Source organism: Cupressus sempervirens, chromosome 5 (assembly GCF_028749045.1).
Source record: "Cupressus sempervirens isolate cs-2001-9-10 chromosome 5, ASM2874904v1, whole genome shotgun sequence".
Taxonomy (NCBI): Eukaryota; Viridiplantae; Streptophyta; class Pinopsida; order Cupressales; family Cupressaceae; genus Cupressus; species Cupressus sempervirens.
In genome coordinates this window covers 234,686,199-234,694,689 of record NC_143122.1, presented here as the reverse complement: position 1 = coordinate 234,694,689, position 8,491 = coordinate 234,686,199, and the positions used below count along the sequence as shown (strand labels likewise).

Here is an 8,491-nt window from a genome sequence, read left to right as displayed (position 1 = left end):
GTGAGAGAACCTTATGCGCTTTCTGGTAAAAGTGTGAAGTTGATCTTTTGAATTCATCAAAAATTTTATAAGGAAGTTGTACTTTTAAAATACAGAGAGAAAACCAACTAATATTAAGTTTTCTCAACTGTTGTGAACATTTTTGTGTTTTTTAACACTTTAGGCATAGAGTAAATTTATTGTATTATTGAAAAGACAATTTGTTCACTAACAAATATATAATATTCCAAGAAAACAATTTAATTCATTTCATAAATTGTAACTATTAATTGTGAAGGTAAAAAAATTAAATTATATGTAATATATATATCAAAGTAATACTTTTCTTTGAATATTTTTTAAATATATAAGTATTTAAAAAAATTAATTTATAAATATTTATTTTTATTTTAAAAATAGGACCTTTAATTTGTTTAACAACAATTTTATACATCATATTGACTAAAAATATTAAATAATTATGTTATTATTAACTAACATATTTGAATTAGTATTAGAAATATAACCTTTTTAGCGAATATCAAATACAAATTCATTTCATTCCTACATGCACCGTGAATAAAACTAGACAGTACATCTGCTGGAGGCAAGCTGCCGAACAATACACATACCTTGTTTGTGGATATCAAAGTAAGTTGTAAGCCTTTTAAAGATTGTTAAAGCAATGAAGGATAGAGTGTTTTCTTGTCTGCACTTTTTATATTCTATTGATTTCATTTCTAGTATGGGTTGTACTTTTCTTTGAAACATGAATATCGGTTGTACTTATGTACTATATATTGATTTGACATTTTTACCAAATTTCTGAATAGAAAAATTAATAAAAAATTGAGCGAAATTTCTAAAACCCAATCACAAAAAAGTTCTCCTAGAAAAATGAAATAAAAAATAAATGGCGACACAAACATTAGAAATACTATGAAAACAAAAATTATAAAATGCAAACTAATGTAAAAAGTGCAATTGAAAACATCAGTTCCCACCTATTATAGGTGGGACTAATAAAGAATACTGCATTTCTTAGCAGCTTACTTCTCTCTTAGAAACACCAAGGATATTGGCATCTCCGCTGAGATGTTTCCATAAAAAACATAACCGCCAAGGAATAAACAATTCATGTTATGAGCATCACCTATCTTCCAATGACAGACGAGTTGAAGAAAGGATAATTCTCTATAACACTGAGAAATGCCTTTCCATTGTTCGTCGCTCTGTGATTTGCTACTGGCAAAGGCTTTTCTGGTATTGCGGGAATGACAGCCTCTCCCTCCAACATCTTCAATGGCTCTACCATGCTCGGCCTTAAAGCCAGATTAACATGAGTACACAAAATACCCACCTTAGCAAATCTCTCCATTACTTTCACCTCTTCATTCCCGTGCATTCCCCAATCTATCAATTCAACTACTCTACTCATTTCTAGGAGCTTCCATGCCCAATCAGTAATAAGGTGTTAAGTCGAGCATTCCACAGAGATATCCAGAGCCCTTCTGCCTCTCCTAATTTCCAACAACACAACTCCAAAGCTATACACATCACTCTGATCTGTAAGAATTCGATACAAAGCATACTCCGGCACCAAATACCCACGTGTCCCGCTTATTTTTGACACTAGATACGATTGCCCTTCACTTGCCATCCTCGCTAGCCCAAAATCAGCAACACAGGCATTCTTGTCCTCATCCAGCAGAATGTTATAGGCCTTTATATCTCTGTGATAAATCGCTGGCCGAACGCAGTAATGCAGATGACATAACCCCTTTGCAATCTTGATTATAATCTTCTTCCTCTGCTCCCATGTCAGCGTTCTCCCAGTGGCATTTCTAAAAATGTGTTGATCGAGGCTGCCATTGGCGAGGTAATCGTAAACGAGAAACTGCTGGAACCCCTCTTTGTCGTCACCGCCAACGCCAAAACCTCGTAGAGCCACCAAATTCTGGTGGCAAAAACTGCTCTGAATCTCCACCTCGTTCCAGAAATCCAAATCTTCTTCAGCAGAGCACTTCTTCATTCTCTTCACGGCAATCATCCGACCGTTGGGAAGTTTTGCCTTGTACACCATTCCAAAACTCCCCTGCCCGGTTAAATTCGCGCAACTAAAATCATTCGTGGCTTTCTTGATTTCCCCTTCATTGAACCACACTATGCCCATCTTGGGCTTCACGATGTTGATCAGAAGGCTTTTCTTCAATAATCTCTTAAAACACCTCTGTTTCATCCTCGCCCTCCACCAGTAACTAACAATTCATATAATTCTCATAGCCATGGCGGTGCCTACATCACCATGATCTTGCAATGGTCAAGAATATAGCTGGCTTAATGATGGGTAAAATAGCCTGTACCAACATCACCATGAACGCCTCCATTTTCATCGACATTTTGCACTGAGAATATTGTCGCTATATTATAGAAGGTAGCTATATAAAGTTGCTACAACTCTTAATCGAGTCCAAAAATGCCCTTTCATGTTTGTAGTTTCGTCTTGGATGCTCAGAATTATCCCCGATTTTGTTCCGAGTGGAGCATCGTGATTAAATAGGACAAGGTATCGTAGCAATATATTGGAATGTTGGGCTTCTACGGACAAGTGTTCTTCGCTTTTCAAGATTGATCAACAATCATGTTGACCATATTAATGGATGGTAGCCACCGATTCTATAGAGACAGAATCTGTTGGCATTGAAATGGCATTTGGAGTATTATACAGAAAAGGGAAGCTTACGTATTTTCTGTTGACCGAGGTTGGAAGATTTGTTGAATTGTAAACCAGCCACACCTCCCTCTAGAAAGGACATACATGGAATCAATATTTTATTTTAGATTGGAAGAAATAAAAAGGAGGCAAAACACAATTACTTTGGATTCATGCTTGAGATATAAATCTATTCAATTAATTGGATATGAAAAAAGGAGTAAGTGAATAAAATGCAAATGTAGGATTTGATTTGGACATTTGTGACTAAAAAATGAGGTGAGTTGGTGACTACGTTTCATGAATTCAAAATTTATATGTGAATATGATTCACTAAGACTTCTTTACTCAGCTTTTAAGTTTTTCTAATGTGGATTTGATTTTAACTATTTGTGATTTTTTTTCCATCTTTTTAATGTATAATTAATTTTTATAAAATTTCAATTAGTATATATAACTGAGTGTGAGTTTTTTCAATTGTTTTAGTTTGTCTATTCAAAAATATACAATGTTCTTATTGTCTATTGTTAATTAAATAAACGTCTAATTTTTCTTAATTAGTAGTTGCACACTTTTGTACTTTTACAATGATAAGGAGAGAGGTGCTTGTTAAAAAAAATTATAGGTAGGTATTTGATAACTTCAAAATATAACCTCATGTACTAAATCAATTATAAATAATTTTTAATTAAAAAATGTATTTAACAAAATATTTTAAATAGAGGAAAAATATTAGTTATTTATATTCAATTTATAACATATGAATATAATTATATTTTTTTTAATCTCCACTAAAACAAATATGTTATGAAAATCAATTGGAGAAATAAAAATAAAAACATTTAAAAAATTAGCAACCCAATTACATCCTCCCAAAAATATCCTATTGCCTAGATGAATTATCAAAACTAAAAATCAATATTTAATAATAATAAATAGCAATTGTCATCAAACGCAATGGTGAGTTCGAAGGGGTCAATGGAAGGGCAACATGACGATGCTGGTTCGAATGTGAAATTACCAATTGGGAAAAATGGTGATGGTGAGCACGATGCTAGATGTCCAGAGGAATTTGCAAGCGTGTCTTACCTTGCTACAAGCTTTATTACTAATAGTATTATGTTCCTAGAATCTCTGCGTGTTTCTTCTGAATCTTCCTTGAAGCATGGTATTGCGGTGACTCCACCTGGAATGTCTGAGATTGCAGTCCCACTTTCCTCATGTGTTGCTTCTAGTTCTAGCAAGGGGAGTCCTGTGGAGCATTTGAATGTGGGCTATGGGGGCCCTGTGAATGGGACATTCAAGTGGGAATGAAAAGATTGGAAGAGATCATTTGGGGCCACCTTGAATAAAATACCTTGATGTCTGGTCCAACCTATCAAAGTGGGATGCTAGAATAGGGAGTTCTTGATTTTTATTCGATACCCTCTTTTAGATTCATCTATTTCAACTTTAGAGTTGATGCTCATATGTAAGTTTCTTCAATCTAGTCTCAATATTGAGGAAGTTCATTCCCATGTTAAAAAGATGGTATCTAAAAGGCCAAAGATTGTAGCTCTTCCCAAGGGCTTCTTGTTCTTTAAATCCTCTAATAAAGAGGATTGTAATCAAATTTTTTGTCAAGGTCCTTAGTTGATTGGAAAAATGGCCCTATCTTTTCAAAAATGGGCTCCTAAATGGATCTTTGAGGATAATTTTTTGCCTATGTCCTAGTTTGGGTCAGACTCCCTGGGTTACCATTGGATTTTTGAAATGAAGCAATTTTTAAAGGCATCACTGCTTGTTTGGGTCAACTATTAGTTCTTGATCAGTGTACAATAGCTAGATCTAGGTTGGTCTTTGTTTGTATTTATGTTAATGTTTATAGACTAGAAAACTTGTCGTCCAGTATAACAATTAACTAAAAGTAGGGGCTTCTCAAATAGGAGGTCAAATTTGAAACCCTTCCCTTTTTTTTTTAAATTTGCAATAAGATAAGTCACTAAGCTAAAAATTATCCTAAAAAATGAAAAAGGCTCCTCAACATCATCTTCCCCCTAGACAAAAAATGAATGGATCCATAAGTAGGGTCCTCTCCCCAAGAAGTACTCTGAGGTGGAGGTTTTGAGTCAGGTGAATCAAAGTATTCTTGTCTCTCTAAAGGTAATGTGTGTGGAGGATTCTCTTGTGGATCCCAATCTCGCTAGTGAAATGTTGCCTCAAAGACCTCTAGAAGCAGGTAACCTCTCCTCTGAGGTTGTGGCTAACACTTTTGATACTAAGTTGCAATTAGAGTTGATGCATTCTTAGAGGGCAAATATTTTGGAGGACAGGGTTCTTCTTGAAGATGGTTTGATGGATGGTGAATCTAAGGAAGAAGTTGGTGGGCAATGACAAGATTATTTAGGCCCAAAAGAGTTAGTTGAGGGTGTTTTGGTGGGTTCCCCTTCTTCTAATGGGCTCATTAAAAATTTCTAAGAGGTGCTACCTTGACCTTTTGTCAAGTGTAAAGGTGGTTGTGAACTTTCTAGAGCTTGAGGTTCAACCCTAGAAGCTCTCTGACTCAATTGAGATCCTTTTGAAGGTCCTAGATACTTATTTCTCTCTAGAGGGCTACTCGTCAAAAGCATCAGTTAAGATGAACTCTTTGCTTTCCTCTTCTGAGAAACCTTGGCAATTTGTGAATAATAAGAGAAAAATTAAGTAGTTAATGCCTTCTTTTATCAATAAAGTGGCCATTAATCTTATCAAACTGGATGTGGGAGGCAAAAAATCAAGTCCTGGCAAAAAGAATAAAATAGAAGCTCATGAATCACCCAGTAAATAAGATATTACAGATGGGAAATAGAGAACAACCTAGGAGATCTGCTTCACTAATTCTAAATGGAGATTATGTCTTGGAATATTAGGGGATTGAATGCCCCTCATAAGCATGATATACCAAGGAATGTGATTCAGGATCATGAATTAGATCTATTGTTAATCCAAGAAGCTGATATGACTAAAGAAAAAGTTGAGTTCCTATCTGTCTTTAAGAATGGAAAAGTTGTTGGGTGTGATTTTGAAGGAGCCTCAGGAGGTGTGGCTATCTTCTAGAATTATTTCCTTCTTCAAGGTGAGGTCCTTTTAGCTAAAAACAATATCATTTGTATTAATTTTTCTCATATTAAAGATAATTTATCATAGATTCTCTCTAATGTCTATGCTCCCAATTACAAAAATGTGAGGTTGGCCTTCTTGGAAAGGTTGTGAACTTTTAGAAAATCTATCATTGAAATCCCATGGTTGGTTATGGGTGATTTTAACTCTCCCTTGAACAATAATGATAAATTGGGAGCCATTTCTACCCAAGCTCATCTGGATGAAAGGTTGGATATTATGCACTTCATCCATCTACATGATTTTCTAAATGTAGATCTCCAAGGTTGCTCCTACATGCAGTCCAATCATCAAAATGGTAAGCACCTCATTTAGGTAATTCTTGATAGAGCTCTTATTTTGGGTGATTGGTTTAATAGATTCCACTATTCTCTTTCTTCTATCACTAAGATAGGGTCTGACCATTTCTTGATTTCTATATTGGCTTACCCCTTGGTTGTCAAGCATAATTTTCACTTTAGGTTTGAAAGGATGTGGATAGAACAACCCAATGTTTATAATTTTATTTAGGATTATTGGAATATGAAGGTTAAAGGGTTATCCATGCTCAAGATATCTAAAAAACTTAGTCAGGTGGAAAAAAAGTCAAATATTGGAACAAGGAGACCTTTGGGGATATTTTCTCCAAAAAATGTTATTAAAAATGGTCTAGATGAAACTCAAAGGTCTATTCAGGATGAATTGGATTCTCATGATTATATAGACTTGGAAAAGGAGTTGCTAGTGAAGTATCATGATATTATTACCAAAGAGGAGATTTATTGGAGACAAAGGTCAAGATCCCTCTAGATGAAGGCTAGAGATCAGAAAACTAGGTTTTTTCATCTCATTGTGTCTAAACATAGAGGTTTTAAAAGAATTTTGAATATATCCTCAAAGAAAGGAGATGTGAATTCAGATGGGGAAATATCTTAGTCTTTTCTGAATTTCTTTTATAAAATATTCAAAAAAGATAATAAGCTTTGCACCAATAGTTAGAACCAGCTTCTAGCGGCTATTCCTTCTTTGTTGGTTGACATTAATAACCTAAATTTGGTTTCTATTCCATTTTTGGTAAAATTCATAAAGTGGTGTTTTCTTTTGAAGGAGAGAAGTCCTTGGGGCTCAATGGATTTCCTATGCTCTTCTTTCAACACTTCTAGAAGTCAAATTGGTCAAAAGTATGTGTGGCAGTTAAAGAATTTTTTGGGTCCAGGAAATTGCTTAAGTAACTCATTTCTACCTTCATTATTTTGATCCCTAAAAAAGAGGGTATTACAATGGTGGAAGCTTTTAGACTAATAACTTTATGTAACTATATTCAGAAGGTGTTTTCTAAAGTCCTTACCTCTAGATTGTCATTTATTTTTCCTTCTACTATTTTGCCTCAATAGAATGATTTTGTTTCAGGCAAGAAAATTTTGGATTCCATTATTAAAGTCCATGTGGTGATTCATTCTACTAATAGTTAAAATTCTCAAGGTTTTCTTCTCAGGCTATATTTATCCAAGGCTTAGGATAGAGTTTTTGTGATGTGAAGCCTAATCAAACTCAGAGGTTTATCCAATGTGGTTTCCCTCCAGATTATTTCTATGGGGGTTTGAAGGCAACACCTCCAAGATAGGGTCAAGGGGTACCACCCTTGCGGAGTCCTGGGCTAATGCCACAAGTGCACTCCTCATTGCAATACAGGGTGGGGTCGAGGGGTAACGGCCCCACAGGGGTTTTCGAGGGCAGCACCCCTAAAGCCAAAACTAACATTAGTATTGTAAAGGGTGACAACTGCTATTTTTCTATTGGACAACTTATTCTAGCATTTCATAATGTATGGTGATATTGTAGCTTCGGGTAGCGGTATTGGGCTATAAGGGATTTCAAATTGTAATCACTAGATAATAATAATATTGGACTTGATGTTGGTGGACGTAGCCCATGGATTGGGTGAACGATGTTAAATATTTGTGTCTTGTGTTCTCTTGTGTGTGATTTATAATTTTTTGATATTGGTTATATTTGTTTGTTACTATTATGTTTGTTTGTGGTTAATCTTAAAAAGAGTTGACCCAGATTTTATGTTCAAAGTTTTGAAGAATTTTGGTTTTGGGGATCATTTTATCTAGCTTGATTCCCAGCTGGTTGGGACTTCCTCATCTACAATTATTATTAATGCGTCCTCTTCTAATTTCTTGAAACCTTTTAGAGGATTGAGACAATGAGATCCTCTATCTCTCATTCTTTTTGCAATCATGGTGGAGACCCTTGGTAGATCAGTTAGTGATCATGTACCTAAAGGGTCGATAGTTGATCTCAAACCATCTTCTAATGACCTTACTTGCTCTCATGAGTAGTTTTTCAATGACACGATTATGATGGGAAAAGCAACAATAAAAGAAAATAGAAGCTTTAAAGAATTCCTTTAGGTGTACAGAATGGCATCGGGTTAGTTAATCAATTGGGATAAAAGCTCTATCTTTTTTTATTAGTTGATAACTTGCCTACCTCCTATTTGGGGCTTCCTTTAGGGTTAAAACCTCTGGAGGCCCTCTTAGCTAAGCTAGTTAATAGATTCAATGCAAATTTGGTAGGTTGGAAAGGGGCCCTACCTAACCAAGCAGGAAAACTTTAACTTCTGAAGTCAACTTTACAAAATTTACTATTCTACGATTTCAAACTATTCAAAAT

At 35.0% G+C, this 8,491-nt stretch overlaps 1 pseudogene; it reads right to left on the bottom strand.

Annotated features, from left to right (window-relative positions):
- Window positions 1–1,453: 1,453 nt before the first annotated feature.
- Window positions 1,454–2,218, bottom strand: LOC149555340 (putative receptor-like protein kinase At1g11050 pseudogene; annotated as a pseudogene).
- Between the last annotated feature and the right edge of the window lie 6,273 nt (window positions 2,219–8,491).